Source organism: Hesperophylax consimilis, chromosome 24 (genome assembly GCF_061612785.1).
Source record: "Hesperophylax consimilis isolate HC1 chromosome 24, BYU_Hcon_1.0, whole genome shotgun sequence".
NCBI classification, from domain to species: Eukaryota; Metazoa; Arthropoda; class Insecta; order Trichoptera; family Limnephilidae; genus Hesperophylax; species Hesperophylax consimilis.
The window spans coordinates 13,726,938-13,743,836 of record NC_142859.1 but is presented as its reverse complement, the minus strand read 5'-3'; the positions used below and the strand labels follow the sequence as shown (position 1 = coordinate 13,743,836).

At 33.7% G+C, this 16,899-nt stretch overlaps 1 protein-coding gene across 1 annotated transcript in view; it reads left to right on the top strand.

Annotated features, from left to right (window-relative positions):
• The window catches only part of dpr1 (defective proboscis extension response 1), an 856,597-nt gene that overhangs the window by 65,981 nt on the left and 773,717 nt on the right, over positions 1–16,899 (top strand). The gene's annotated exons all lie outside the window — the stretch shown is intronic.

Sequence of the window (16,899 nt, the reverse complement as noted above, 5' to 3'; positions counted from 1 at the left end):
TAACTTTAAAAAACGCGCGTTCCATAAAGTGCGATGTAAACACGCTAGAGCGTACTTTAAATGAGTAAAAAAGGGCACCAATAAAAAAAAATTATATATTTTTATAGAAGAATATTTATTTTCCTTTAAAAAAATCAAGTTTTTACCTTGAAAACTACATTAAAACATTTGAATTTCGAAAAAGTAATAAATTCTTTTACCTTTAAAATAAAGTAAAATCATCCCCGGAAGTTAGTGCACTTTACTCCCGGACGTAAATACGTAATACTTACGTATTACGCAATACTTAAAATGAATTTAATTTATAATAATATATAGTATATTTTCGGCACGTTCCATAGTAGAAACTACTCACAGTATTGCCTTGGTGTAAGACTACAATTCAGAATTGAAACGTTGCTTGAAATGGTTTTGGCCATGTTTGGTGTACAGATCTGAATAGCCAAGTACTTCCCGCTTTTCTTTACTCCATCTTCTTCATCTCCGCACCCCCCAATAGCGTACCCCCAATTGGGGATGCTATAGTCTCACTGGCTCTAGATGGTTGGGAGCAGTAGGAACTCTTTAATGGTTTGACTTAAAAATAAAATGATGTTTTTTTGGACTTGAGGTCTACTGTTCACAGAACTACAAATATTTTATATCATTTCTAATATTTTCCTCGGGTCCTGTATCATCTTAGGGGGTGCTGGTACAGAGACTGTGTAGGAAAGGAAGGATATAAAGTTCTGGAAAGGAAAAGGTATAAGGGGTGGGTAGGAATCTGGTAGTCAATGTGTCAAGGAGTAACAGACACGTTAATCTATCCCTCCAACTGCGGAGTCAGACAATAGGTCGAGAAAGAGAGTGCAGCTGTAGAGTTCAAAAAGCCTTCTCCAACTAGTCTATCTCGACGCATCCACCGCCAAAACCTAGACAAACCTTACCTTATGAAGTCAACAAAAGTATCGAACTACTTGGAATTACCTATGGCAGAGGTGCTGATTACATAATAAATGATACCCATACCAGCATCCCTAATTTATACGTTATATTCCCTACATTAAACTTGATCTATGCTCACTTAGATGGTCATCGGTATTTAGCGAAGTGTATTTTACTTTCTAATGTGATATTTATGAGAAAACTACTCTCAAATTGTTTGGCTTACTATTTCCTTCTTAATAACCCTCTTCATTATTAAGCGATAAGGGTGAATTATTACGTAAAGTTACCAATTTTATACGTTGAATCTTTTCAGTTGTATCTTTTCCGTTTCACTATCTCCTTAATAGCGTTATGTTTACAAAATGTATATAGCCTCAAAATCTTATCTATTACGAATTAAATACAACATATAATATACTTACGAGTTACCTGCTACAGCGTATGTAGTACATAAAGCTATTCGTCGTTCGAAACGGTAACAAAGTAAACAAAATTAACCGGCATAATTGAGTACGCCGAAAGGCAAATGGAATTGAACAGGACACATAGGTCGAAGGACGGCCGACAAATAGATGATTCTCGACCTCTAGTGATATACATGAGGAACCAAGAGAACTTAAGACCTACCTATATTACCTTTGATCCACGAGATAATCAAGTTAGACCAAAACAGGTTTGAACGCGAAGTATGGGAGGCGCTTCAGGCAGCTTTCATCAAGCAGTAAATAGTCAATATTGCTGATGACCCTGATATTAATAAAAAATTATATTTTAGAGGCATCAAAAAAATATAGCATTCTCCACCAACCCAAAGGGGATTTTGTTTAACCCTTAACCGGAATCGTCATTTGAAATATTATAGAATCGTGGGTCCTGATAAACCCAACAGCAGAATACTCTCAATTACTACTAATTCAATATTGTTGCAAAACATTTAGGTCCTATAGTTTAAGTAACTAAAAAAATGGAAAAAAACGAAGTAATGTCTATTTTATCTCTTGTCACGTATATCCCCATAGACAAAAAGTGTTATAAAAAATAAAAATGTGTAATATAAAATCTAAAAAAATTGTAAAAATATTACTCTATTTATGATATCTAGTACATTTTTTTCTTCATATTTAATGAAAATCGTGAATATTTTTACCTTTTTCTAGGAAAGGTTTGATCGAATATACCACTGTTGTTTCGGTAAAGTCCTTTTCAAACGTTTTTTATTGTCTATTGCCTTCCCTAAAAAAATACGACGGAGGCTTAAATATTTAAAATTCAAGCGCCTATAGGCTCATTATTCGACCAATGTTCACCTTCTAATGAAGTGAAAACATCTTGGTCATTGAGTTTTTCCGCTATCTTGACAAAAGCTCTGAAAATACATTATCTACAAACAAAAAATGTAAATATTCGTTTGTCCAAAATCTTATATCTCTGAGAGCAATGATGCATTTGAATACATATATATTTTTATATACCTTTACTATATATATATTTCACCTGAGACAGGTAAAGTGATTTTATGCCGTTGCGATAAATAAACCAGTAATCAGTTTATCTAGATCGGTAGGCAGATAAGGACTGCAAAACAATTTTCTCATTGCATGCACTTCTTGCTTTATCATGCCAAATAGCGCGGGTGCCCCAGACTTCTCCTACCGTTCACATCCGCGTCATATATTTTCATTGCCCTCCTTTCTTCATAAATTTGTTACAAGCGTCAAAATCATCCAAGCGTCTTTTTCTTAATCTCAATCATTATGGTTACACAGTGTTGCATTATTTTCAAATTTTTCACACCATCATACATGGTTTAACCACATACGATTTCTACAGTATTCAGTCTACTTTCACCATTTTCTTTGCCAGTTCCATGCCTCACTGCCATACATCAGGGCAGGTAACAGCACTCCATTGTGGACTGCTAGCTTCGTTTCTTAGTAAAATTTGTTGTCAGTGCCAAACAAGTTCAGTCCTCCATAAAGAGTGTACCTCATTTACCCTTGTTTTTCATTTAATTACCCTTCTTTCATTAAGACCAGCCTTTCCATCTCTCGTAAAAATACTTTCCAAATACGCAAACTCATCTATTTGATCCAAATATTCATCATTCACAAACGTTCTGATTAACCGACGCTTGACATGACCAGACTCAACTATTTTTGATTCATGTCGGCCATACCTTCACCGGACGTCCTTGATTATTTTCTAATTTACTTGCGTATTATACATATTATCCCTTTTCCATCTATCCTACCGATATTATTAATAACGTTTTCATTGTATTTTTAGCTCTCCACATTGAAAATTTAAATAAAATTTAAAATTGTTTAAATTAAAAAAATTGGGTCAATTGAACTTTAAAAAAAATTGGAAAAAAAATCATTTTCGACCACATCTATCACACTGAAAAGTAACAAGCTACCCATATGTTTAATAATTTCAATATTTTTGTATGACAAAACATAATAAATTTGACAGAGATAGCATTCAGTACGGTTCGTGTTTCACAAAAATAAAATTTTCCGTTAGACTTCTGTTTCTAACGCACTTTTCCTTCCCTACAATACCTACCCCAACCCATTTAACCCCTAACATTTTTCTATAAAACGAATTAGTGTGTTTCAACTGAAACCTTGAAAACATCCCTTGGGACGTGACTGAGTGTGGACTTGATTTTTTTCATTCAGTTTCTTTTCTTTTTAATTGAATAGAGGATTAAAACGTACAATCCTTAGAATTAAATAGCTCTTTTTTATTGTTAAATTTTGAATAGGATTTTTTTTGCTGATTTCACGCTGAACCTTTTTAGTAAGTAATTTTTAATTTTAAATATGAAACTGCACAAGATTCCCAATTGATCACAACCGTCGGCAGCCAGTAAGACTATGGCGTCCCCAATTGGGGTATGTTGTAAGGCTGAAGGTAGTGATAAGGGGAATGAGATGGGAAAAAGGAAGGTGGGAAAATACCTGGCTATTTAGATCTGGTAGCCAATGTGACCAAAGCCATTTCAAGCAACGTCTCAATTGTGAATGGTGGTCTTGCATCAGGGTGATAATAAGAGTATATTTCACTATGGAACTTCCGCAAATATACTACTTGTAATTTTAAATTATAAATTTTGTGAAATATTGTCAATATCAACACATTATTATTCGTTTATATTTATTTATTTATTGTAAGAAACAAACAGCAATTTTATACAGGATGAGTTATACAAGAGGTTAAATATGAGGTAAGCCAAAATAGTTTCTTATGCTAATGTTGGTGAATATGATATAATACAAAATTGTTATTGGTTATGTTCTTGTTATGTTGAAATTTACAAAAAAGAAAAAAAAATCATATAAATATATTAGAAGGAAGAAGGAATAGGAAAAGGCAAGAGGCAGAAGAAGATGGGATGGGGACAGGAGATGCTCATGTTGTACCTTTTCTATAACTGTGCATTAATTTAATTAACATTTGTGCCCATGTAGCTTACTTGAGCGTACCAAATAAAGATAATGTTTTACGCAAAGGCAAACTTATACATAAACTTAATATAAATGTGTGTATGATAGCAGTATGAAGGCCTACAAAAAATAGTAACCTTTGGTAAAAAGAGAAACCTTTTACCGTGTTAAATTGCTTTTTGTTAAAATCTTAAATTTGTTTTTTCGCACATGTGTTAGAAATTTGTTTATGCCTGATATGTGAGCTTTATGTCAAAAAGGATTGAATTAGTGAAGAGAAGCAACTGATAGAAATGTGATCCGATGTGAAAAAAAACTGATTTTACCAATTTACTGGCGACTATTTGACACTTAAACCCGGACAAGTCAATAAAATTTGAAACAAAAAGATTAAACCACTGTTGAAATACTTACAAATAATGTGTTCATTCTCAAATAATATCTCTAAACCAGCCGCGTACGGGCCGCCATTGACAAGGCTAGAGGTACCAATGCGGGGATTCACTAAGTATGTAAGAATAAAAGGGATAAAAGGTTTCCAAAATTAAATTAATTCCTTCAACTTATAGAACAGGAGAACTCTATTAAACATTATTATTATATCTCAGGGGTGAGCGGCCAGTCCGAAGAACTGAGCTCACAGGTGAAATTTAAAATTACATTGAAGTGTGACAATAGTGTGGTGACATAAATTATCTGACCTGAATTATCGTGTGAAGGGCGCCAAACTAAGCATCAAGCGTTGTTAAATTTATAAAACACAGCGAACGATGACCAAGGTAGAAAATCTATTAGCTGACGGCGTCATCGCTGCACGTAAGATTTGTCGACTGGAGTGCTCGCTCGTATCTTCACTGTAGACACAACGTCCCCAGCTGGCTGCCCGTAAAGTACTCCAGTTCGGGGCGATGGTGTCTGCAATCCAGTCTCAAACTTCATCTGGAAATTGCCATACCGCTTGCGACACGTCAACAAGTGCAAGGTCTGGACAGGTATTAGGATCTTTGTAGCGGGCAAGATTGAACTGCTACAAATTTTACAATGGGGTGAGGTTTGTTCAGGTCTTGGCGACAGATGCTTCTGGCCACTAATCGCTTTGTGAGCCAGTTAGGGAGAGGCCGAAATTTTTCAGATCACGGAGGTTGTGAAGAGGCCCGTTGATGGAGACCCTTCGATCTTTCCACTCTCCATTTATAAATTAAAAAATGAATATTTCTTCGTTTCTCTCGTGTAGACTCAAAATCTACTGAACGGATTTCATTGAAAATTAATTCATTGCAATGTTTGTTTTTATTAGTGTCAGGAGTGTTAAGACAGTAGTTTGAATGTTAGAAGAAGTCAGAGACACCCGAGGGAGGCATAACGCATTATCTTTTCACTGACATGAGATTCAGACTCAAATAAAAGTCGATATAATTAAGTTTTTTTTTATTTTTATTTTTAAATAGTAACAATTTGGGATACAGTAGTTAGTGGTGGAAGTCAGAGACGCTCAATGAAGACATTAGACGATCAATTAAAACAAAACGTTAAAAGAAGCAATATTTTTCAATTTTTTTAAATAATATAATTTCCACCTTAAAAATCAACCCAGTTTTCAGGTATACTTAAATTCAAAACCATAAAACTTAACACCAAACCATTTATAACCTTGAATAACGCTGTGACGTCAGCTAGTCATATATATTTTAAACTGTGGTTGTTATTTGAAAAATATAGTACCTTTAGGTAGATTAATGTGATTATTTTAGATAGACTAATTTGATTTTTTTAATAAAAATATGATCGTAGCATATTTAGATATTAGATATTCACTTTGACAGACATGTCCACAATTCCATTTGTCTCCTTATCTAAGATAGGCAAACAATATTGGTTTTTCTTTTCAATAATGAATTTCAATATTTTGTTTGATCACTTTTCATCAAGGTAACGAAAAAAATATGTTTTTTGGGGAAGACAGACACGCGCGCAACACATTTCTATTCGTTTATTTCTTCAGAGAATTGAGTATACTTTCAAAAATACAAATGCGTATGTATATTGTAATGCAAACCATAAAATACGTGACCTTTAATTCAAGGGTTTCATTTTTCTTTTCCACAGAGGCTGACGACGAGAGCATATTAATAATAAAAACTCTTCGTAAACTTGTTAGGTCTCTTTGTCAATGTACAGTCCTTTTAAATTTGAGTGTCGTACGTGGAGTAACATTATAAAAATGTAATCATATTAAAGTTCTTTATCAGATTAAATAAATTTTAATTGTTGGTGATGAGTTATTAAAATGATTTACAGAGGTAAGTGAATGGCGATAAAGTAATTAACACTTTTCGAAAAAAAAATTACGAAGCGATACAATAAATAAAATTATATAGGAAGGTTTACATCTGCGTCTAGAAAAAGAAAGTAGTTTTTCCTCTCTCATATAATATATCGGGGTCAACAAAAACAAAGAGATGGATTTTCAGCTATGTAAAAAAGTAGTACTTGCTGACCGGTTTTTCACAAATACGCAAAAAATGTAAAAAAACTAAACGTCAAATTTATATTTCAAGGCACCATAAGTCATGATTGAAATGACTTTGAGAAGTGAGAGTAATTGCTATGATCGTATTCTAATAATTCGAGTCATCTTGAATCGAATTTAAACCTTTGGAATTTTAATTATATTTAAGTAGAGATGCCTGAAACAGAGGTGTACAATATGAAAATAACAAGAGGTGTACAACATGAAAAAATCTTCCAAGAAATAATACAAGCTGCCGATGAGAACCCAAACAATCGCGCAGACACATCATTATTATTGAAATTAAAACTAAAATTGTTTTTTCAGTTTATAGATCAGAAAATTAGACTATATTGATAATAATGTAATAACTTTCATAAGTATTGGATAATGTTTAAGTTCTATAAGTTAATTAGCTCTGAGCACATCGACTTTATCAGTACAACACAACGCGTGCGGAATCTGAGACCGCAAGTCAAATTCTAGGATGACGTGTTTACTCTATGCGTAAATGGCACTAGCAAACGTGTAGAGAGGCCGCCGAGGCAATTTAGGAATGTCTTAGGTAAGCAACGTTGCTTCTTACAAGAAAACAAACAAAGGCGATATATCAGTTGATTTTAAACTCAGCTTGATTGGAATATTGAGCTTAGCGCGGCTTGAAATATATGATATATCCAGATATGGACCGTAAGCCCAGATATTAGCAATATAACACGTATTGTTTATGATTTTAATAGACGAATAACCAAGTGCCCTCTACTATACCCTCTACTGTTATCGAAAGATCTAGAGCTATGTCAAATGTTATAGGCGGGGTTTTAAATGGAATTTGTTTTGCCAGTGTTAATGCACTATTTATGAAATTATGACGAACAAACCGCTCAAAACACTGTCCTGACGTTGAAAATCCTTCTTCCAGACTATTTGTCTTTTTAGATTGATTATCAACTACACATTGCTTATAATAACTTTAATAACTCTAAAAATATAATTAATTCTGGGTTCAAATTTTAGGTATTCCTTCGTTATACATTTATGCACTGAATTAAAAAATAAAATTTTACATAGTTTTCAAATTCAATTAAAATCAGAGTTTTTTGTTAAAAATCGGAAACAAATACACCAATAGAATCCACCGTGTGACACTGCTACGCGAAGAGTGTGCGAGAAAATGACACGCTATTGATGTCCCTCTTTAGTTCGTTATGCGGAATCATGAGAAATCCACATGTCCGCAGTTGTATTTTGATTTATACTATCGATATCTACGACCGCTCAGCTATGTGTTTGCTAGCCGCCAGCTAGTCGGTCGCGGACCGTCGTTAAATGTGGACCCCTCGCACGTTTTTTTAGCATCTGCCGATGGTTTTTTCATGTTTTCAGCAATTAAATTACAATTATTATCACTTTTGTTATAAAACACAATAAACATAAGCGATTAGCTATGAATATTCATATTTTTCCGATATTAAATAGCTTATTTTGAGATGTGTATTGACTACACAGCACCGGAACGCGTTGATTTTTTTAGCACAGTAAAGGTTAAAAGAACATTGCCTGAAAACAGCTAGTATATCCTTTAAAACCTTTCATGTCCCGATAAACGAGAATGTTTAATCAGTCTCATGAATTTTCTTGATGGCTAGAACTATTTGAAATACGTATTTTAAGGCTGTAACACACGCAACATCAGTCACAATAAACGTATTGATCTGAGAAGTTGAACCTAACAACATCTATAGGCATAAAATGATCATAACTTAGTTAATAATTCTGTTTTTAATCAAATAAGAAGATGAAACAAAATCTAAATAAGCCCTGAAGAAAAACAAAAATTCAAAATAATTCTTGTAACGAATTAAGCGGTGTTGGGGAAATAGATCTTAATATCCAGGATTTTTGTCCTTCCCCATTTTTTTCCATTCCCCGTTACTTTCAGCCTCACAATATACCCGACTGCGTACGCCATAGTCCCACTGGCTTCTGGCGGTTGAGACTCTTGTACGGTGATCATATAAAATATTTTCGCGCGGCGTTAGATATCGTGAGTTTCTTAGAATAATGAAAAATTTTTGCCTTTTCAATGTCTCTCATTGACATAAATACCTATATCGATATCAGAATCGATCGTATTCAGTAACAATTTAATTCTCACTACTGGCAGAACTATTGGCAGGTTTATTTTCTCAAGCACAAAACAATAAAAATTTATGCTGACGTAGTTTCTGATAGTCAGGAGATACGTAAAGACCCATTTTAGATACTGCAATTTTTTTGTTTTAAATTTTATTTATATGAATACCGCAAAAGAATTCCAACTGCTACCAATCGTCTGAAGCCAGTGAGACTATGGCACCCCCAATCGAGGTATGTTGTGAGATTGAATATTTTCAAGAGGGGAAGAAGATGGGGAAGAGGAAGGTGGGCCATTTTGACCAACGTTTCAATTCTGATTGGTGGTCTTATACAAGAGCGATAGTGAAAGTATATTTCACTCTGGAATGTGCCGCAAGAATACTTTATATTAGTTTTAATTAATAAAACTAAGATTTAAATACGCCACCTTCGGCTTGCTATACGAGAGCTTTACCCCTCGACCACGGAGGCCATCAATGATAATATAGTTATCAAAGAAGGAGCTTGACCTCTGAATTTGATATAAAAATCCTTTTCCAAATTAATGGCGCTAGAAGTCATTGATCGAGTGTTTTTGACGTTAAAAAATACAGATAAATTAACTAGAAGAGAGACAACGATCCCAATTCAAAATATTGTAAAAATAGAGTATCTATTTTAGGTTCATTTAGTACGTATGTGTTTGGTTATTCGAAATTTATTGTTTTTCAGAGAAATATATTCCTGGCTTGCTAATAAACTCACAATTTTTGAAAAACTCAGACTTTTAATGTAACTGGTAACCTACTGAGAAACATTGATTTTAAAAAATAACGAATCTTTTACATCACATAACTCCCTAGATATTTCACTTTTTGATAGATCGGGGTATGTAGATGTTTTTACCTATGGAAAATTTATCATTTTCTAGAACGCATAAAGTAGGTAAATATATTGCTTTGAGACAGTCTGAAATAGCCGGTTTGAAGACACTTTCATTATTATAGAGAAAAATAAAACAAATAAAAATAAAAACCGTTGGTAGAAATTTTCCTATGTGTAAAGGTTTCTCAATTTAAAATACTGCTGGGATATTAAAATACTTTTGCGGTATCACATAAACATGAAAAATAATGTTTCTGTTTCGTGGTGAAGGTTACGTAATGCTTCCAAACATTCATGTCGGCGTGTTTATATATAACTACAATTAGTTGGATAGCGACTATGCTATAAGAGTTATGGGTTTGGTGTGTAGATTTCATTTTGCAGTATTATTTGTGGGCCCGATTTCATACTAATAATGCTTCACGGCACATCTCAACTGTCTTTATTTTCTAAGTGTTGCACCTTATGAACCTACTAAAATTGGAATGCTTTATTAATATAAAGACCCAAAAAGTGAATTTCGGGCCCATTCAATATTTAAAAATAATAAATCAATGATCATCCGTTAATAGGGACGATCTGAAAATAGAAGACAATTCTCTCTGTTTTGGTCCTGATAAAAATACTTGCCCCATTTCGAAGATAGGATGAACTTTAACGGAACGAAATAAATTCTAAAATAGAAATTCCATTTTAGATGCAACATTAAAAAAAAATGTTTAAAATTATCAAATTCATTCACAAACAATCTTCATTTTCTGAAATCGATTATTTTAAAATATATTTACTATTTATTATACTCGTATTTATTATATAAGTACATTTTTGTTTATTTGTTACAATATATGATCAAATATTTCAAGATCAAATATGTATAAAATACATACCTAACCTTACTACCCGGAGCCAGTGGATCTATGATATCTTCTATTTTGTGTATATTGTGGGGCTAAAAGGAAGAATACGAGAAAGAGGAAGGTTTTAAAAGCTTCTGGCCCTTAAGTTCTAGTAATTTACCAAAGTTAATGTAATATAAGGCAACGTATTTATTCTGAATTATTATGATGTTTCATCAGGCCGATACAGAAAGTATCTACCATTCTGGGATATTTACCATAATATATTATTTGATTTAAATTTAGTAATATATGCATTAAATAAATAAAGAAAACATTATTTATACATATCGAGTTTCCAAACCATGACCTCTGGGTCCGGAGTCCATCAATTTACCGGTTTGCCAACAACTTTCTAAGAGGTTGGTAACTTTATGGTACTACGAAGCTAAGCGTTCTGAAAAAAAGTTCGACATCAAATATCAAACAGATAAGTTATTTTTAACCAATAATAATTCGTCTGCAACACCTTTATAAATTGAAAAAATCTTCCGATAAAAATACATGCTGCCGACGGGAGTACCTATAAAAAACCTTGTCTCTAAACTTAGTTTATCTTTTAAAATGATTGTTACAAACTGGACAGACTGGACAAAAAATTTGTAGATCCATAAAAATATGTCATCGTGTTCCAATTTTTGAAAAATTTAAATACCACATAGCATACATAACCTAATATGCTACATAGCATACGTAACCCAATATACTATATTAGTAAATTTTCCTGGTTTTAGTAATTTGCCTGGAACAGAAAATTACTACGCCGATCCTTGGCGATCGAGATCCAATGCACTTTTTCTCTTCTTCACGAAGAGAAAAAAATATTGCAAGCCACGCCCGTGACTTAAGCCCACTCGCTCCTGGTTAAACATTCTGCTGTCGTGTGACAGCAAAAAAAATCAACTGATTACTCCTATGGCTGCGCCAGCTGTTGTGTTCGCACAAACAGTTCTCCAACTCGTCGTGGAAGGAGTTTTATAAATAATTGGTTATTTATATTAATCAGAGATTTATTAATACTCCACGTATTGTATTGGTAACTCGATAGTCGACCTAACTAGAAGCTGGCTAATTGGAATCTGGGCCAGTAAGATTCTCTGAGAGCCTTTGCACTGTCCATGGCGACAACTGGCCACTGGCTCCATCTTGCGGACTTCCCCGCAAGCTCTATGCCCTGCCATCTGTGCATGCATCTACAAAGCTTCCTAACACTATACTACATAGAATACGTAACTGCATAGCATACATAAACTAATTTCGTCCCGATAAATATAATTTGAAGCTTTTGGTGAACTTTAAAATTAAAGAGCTTTTATGCAGCTTCGCGTGGTATAATTTAACAGCATAATTACGTACAAGCCCAACTCTTTTAAAATCACATACCGGTGTTGTTTTTATCGTGCAGTCAAACTTTATAATTGTCTTCGTGTTCGTGATCGTGTAAGTATCCGTGTGCATACACTATAAAATGCTATGAACCAGGAAATAATATTTTAAGAAATCAGCTGTTGTTCGAATACACGTTGTTGATATAAAATTACTCCATGAAAAGTTTGCGTGTTCACATCATTATAACGATCACACGAGGACAGTAAAATTCTGTTTAGAACCAGCTCGGGGTCCACTATCCTAGTGTCAACAGTAGTTTGGAAGATATAACAATGAAACAAGGCACTGTCTTGGAGATATACGGGCAAGCTACCTCCGCATGATAAAGTCTTACACCCACAAACGCGTTTTGACAAAACAATGGGACAATATCCCGTCGCTCCGCGCGTACTTATATCGGCTCCCGTGCTCGGATCTCGTATTTCGGCTTCAAAATATCGCATAAATGGAACTCTACAATACATTTTGGTAGAAAAGACCGAAAGAAAGAAAATACTTTTCGCGAACTCGCTCGTAAAGCATGTCGTCGTGTATTCATTTTGACAGCGTTACGCGTTCGAACTACGGTAGATTGTTGTATTGTCCCATTGTCTTATCCTGCGCGGTCTAGTCTGTTCACGGATTAGGAACATTACACTATTGTATTGTCTTCTGTATTGGCCTCGTGTGATCCCGGCAAAAAATTAAGTAATAATCTTGTACAAAACTTATCTTAAATTGATTACGAATTAAAAAAAAAAAAACAAAAATGTTTTGATTGCTTAGTGTTTAAAAGCACAATATTATGGGATTAAATACATTTATATCATGTAAATATTACACGATAAAACTCGTAAAAGAGGACAGTTAGTGTTATTCGCGCTAGTTTATGTGACGTAATGTAATGTTGTGTAATGCTATATATTAGTGTACGCAATGCGCTGTTTTCGATTAACGGACTCTTAAAGCTTGCATACATTTTGACCCATGATTTGATTATGCACATATATTAAAGCTTTGGAATTTCTGGCACGAGTTTGGCTACATCCACTAGCCTTGAAAACGCTTCGTCAGCTATTTAACGTAAAATTCTATTAACTTCGACTATAAAGAAAGGCATTGTAGTTATTTTATGGGTCACCTTCAATTTACTTTGCGCGTATTGTAATTGCAAACGTGGTAGAAAAACGTAGTTTTTTTATGTGTCGACTGCGTATAAATCCCAACCACGTAAAGCCAGTAAGGCTGTAAATACACTCATAAAGATCTAAATAGGTACTAGGTCAATTGAATTTGGTTTGCCACAACATAATTCTTTGTTTGTCATCTTGTAATTATTAGTAAAAAATAAAGAAAACTATATTGATCTCCTACTGGCATTGTTCACCGTAGTGAACACTTGAACTTAGTTGCTGTATTACGGAACTTTGGCGATGTTCACTATGGTAAATATTATTTTTTCTGAAAATCTGACCACCATGTATTTTTTCGACTTTCCCTGGACTTTTCACCCAGCTTCCCCACCAGCTGACCACACCATCACTGTACACAGATCCATATCCCGACGTGATGTGACCCAGCTGACATGCATTCCAACATAATGCTTAAACTAATGCAGTCTACGTATTAAATACAGTGATACCTGACACATGACATATTTCATTGTCTCTATATTATACCATTATCCATATAGTGATATTCGCCTTGATTCTAGATTCGGTGTTTATGGTCTCTTAACCTTGCCGTTTCGAGCTGAGTGGTATTTTATTATCATCCCACTGGTAAAGTACTACCATTAATATTTATACCATAATTTAGAATCAGAATATTAATCAAAATTGAACCAGATTTGAATGGCTAGATTCTTTCTAACCTCATATTTACCGTTCTTAGTCTCCACTCCATTTTTGTGAGTCTCACTACATTACCCAAATAAAAATGTTATTGTAAGACAGGCCTAGGGTTTTTATTACTCTTTTCACATACAAAATAAAGGAAGGCACTTGAGATTGAGAAACGGAATACAGGAGCGATAAAAGTTACCGAAACGCCATTTAAATGAGTACCCCTATTATATACCATATTTGTTTAGAAATGAATATCACTCTAATTAGTGATTGAATAAAGCGAGCCACCCCCTTTAGCACAAAACCCACCAATTAATTGGCCCAATACAACAAAGGGGTTGAACAACGGAGAAATAAGTGTGAAATAAAAGCTCGAAATTGAATCAATGGTTCCAGGAGCAAAGCAATGAGCGGCGGTCGTCAAGAAATATCAATATAATTAGCGCATCGTATTAAAAAGGACATGCCGGAGTAGATCGTTTCATCCCGCTCTAACGAGCACTTAAGATAAGGGATAAGGCAGTAAACAATGCCTGCTGTCTCGTTCTTACGGAATTTATGGATAATTCGGGTTCCCGCAGCGCTTTCGTGGACAGTGGCAGCGCTCTGAAACGTGGAACTAAATAAAACTTTTGTAAGTGCTCGTCTTTTCGTCGGAGAAGATTTTTTTTTGTTTTTCGGGATACGATACCGCACAAGAGTTTCACTGCCTAAAGCCCGTAGAACTATGAGATTTAATTGGGTTGTGGAGGAGAAATCGGTAAACGAAATACGGTTTTTTAGTTAGGTATAAAGCAATATGACGGATGTTTGGTAAAATGTTTTTGAATGTTAAAAGCAGTTATATCAGTTTGACATTGTGGATTCTGAATGATTGAGGCAAAATTTAGTTGGAATATTATATTTTATGAAATTAAATTAAATTTAATTATTTTATTTTATTAAATTAAATTATTTCATTAAATAAAATTATTTAATTATATTAAATTTAATTATTTTATTAAATTAAACTAAATTATTTCATTTAATTAAATTATTTCATTATATTAAATTAAATTATTTTATGGAATTATTTTATTTTATTAAATAATATTAATCATTAAATTAAATTAAATTATTATATTAAATTAAATTATTTTATTAAATTAAATTTATTTATTTTATTAAATTTAATTAAATTATTTTATTAAATTTAATTAAATTATTTTATTGTAAAATAAGTTTGTGCATAGTCGTAGAGGATTTTTAAGTCTATTTGTTAATAGGCCTTTTCCAAAACTTATTCTGTGTAATTTGATCTCTATATGTCATTTTAGAATCTAGAAATTAAAAGTGGAAAAAGAATTTACTATTCTAACAGTCGCTTGTTAGTCTATCGTCTAACCAACCCATATTTGACTGCTCTCAGCTAACAATCCGGTGGTGCGCAAAAAAATTCTATTTAATTAATTAGTGTTATTCCACAATTCGATCATTTAAAATAATATAAGGTGTAATATGTTAGGTGTTAGTGTCAGATCACCAATCAGAATTGAAAAGTTGCTTGAAATGGCTTTTGCCGTGTTTGGTCACCATAAATAAATATCCAGGTACTTCCCCATATTCCTATTTACCATCTCTTTCTCCTACCCACTGCATTCAACCTCACAACAAACCCCAAATAGGGATACCACAGTCTCACTGGCTCCCGGCGGTTGGGACATGTTGGGACTCTTATGAGGTATTCACATTAAAAAAACATATATATTCTACTCATTACTTTTACGTAAGAATCATGATTTCAAATTAGCGGCTCTCACCGATCCGAAGTCTGCAATTCTTTACAAATCGTCGAATCACCTCATACGTGGATGAACTTTGTTCCCCCTTTACAACAAGCAATAATCGTAAGCTCGATAAATTATTGTTAGTTTTCCTAAACCGAAAAAGTAGTCAACCAAAATGAAATGGTTTATTAAAGAAACATCGTTTGGATAGTGAATTTCGCCGCCTCTGTAATCTGTAACCAATAGGTTAGATGTAATTTTTTACGACACGGAGCTGCTCATTTTGGGGAGTTCCCTCCCTTGTTCGTATTGGAAAAGTTTTAATTACATTCGCAGGAGACAGATTACAATAGCGCTTCATGTTTCGGGATGGTTTATGTTAGCGGTATCGTTACAATACCTTCAGCGATATATTTTTAGGGGAAATGTGGGAATTTTATCCAGTGTGTTACGGTTTATCGTGGGACACATAACCATATTTGACACTTAACTACCTGCCCCTGGTCTCACAGACACCAGCAATATTATTTTTGTGAATAACTAGCGTGCACGTATTTTTACATTTCGTACGTCCATTTACCTTCTCTCATTTTACGAAAACTTGTGTGTATATATAAGTTGATTTTTGAATTTGAAAATTAGTACTTAGAAGTCTCTTATTTATTTTCTTATCATCATGGATCTCATTTTCCAAATATCTTTTTTCCCTTTTTACTGAATGTATGAAGAAATTTCGATTTATATTTTATGTTTTTAGTATTTTCAAGGAAAATGAGGCAACATCCCTTTGAAATTATTTTTAAAATCAATCAATCAACATTTTAACTAAAATAAAACTAAAATAGAACTTTATAATATGTGATTTAAGTGCAGTGTTTTAAAAGTGAATATTCGGAAATTTTGCACAAAAATATTCGAAACGAACGTCGATCGGTAACTGCACCCCAGATGTTTTCAACGGAATTCTCGGAAACTCCGAAGTTCTTGGCAAGTTTTTGCTAAGCCCAGGGTAATTTATTATCCCAGCCGTCGCTTTTTATTGCGGGCAGAATGTACCACTTCAACAATCACCAGGAACAGGATTACATGGAGATGAATGATGGACTTGCCGAACGTCACAGCAGTGCTGCC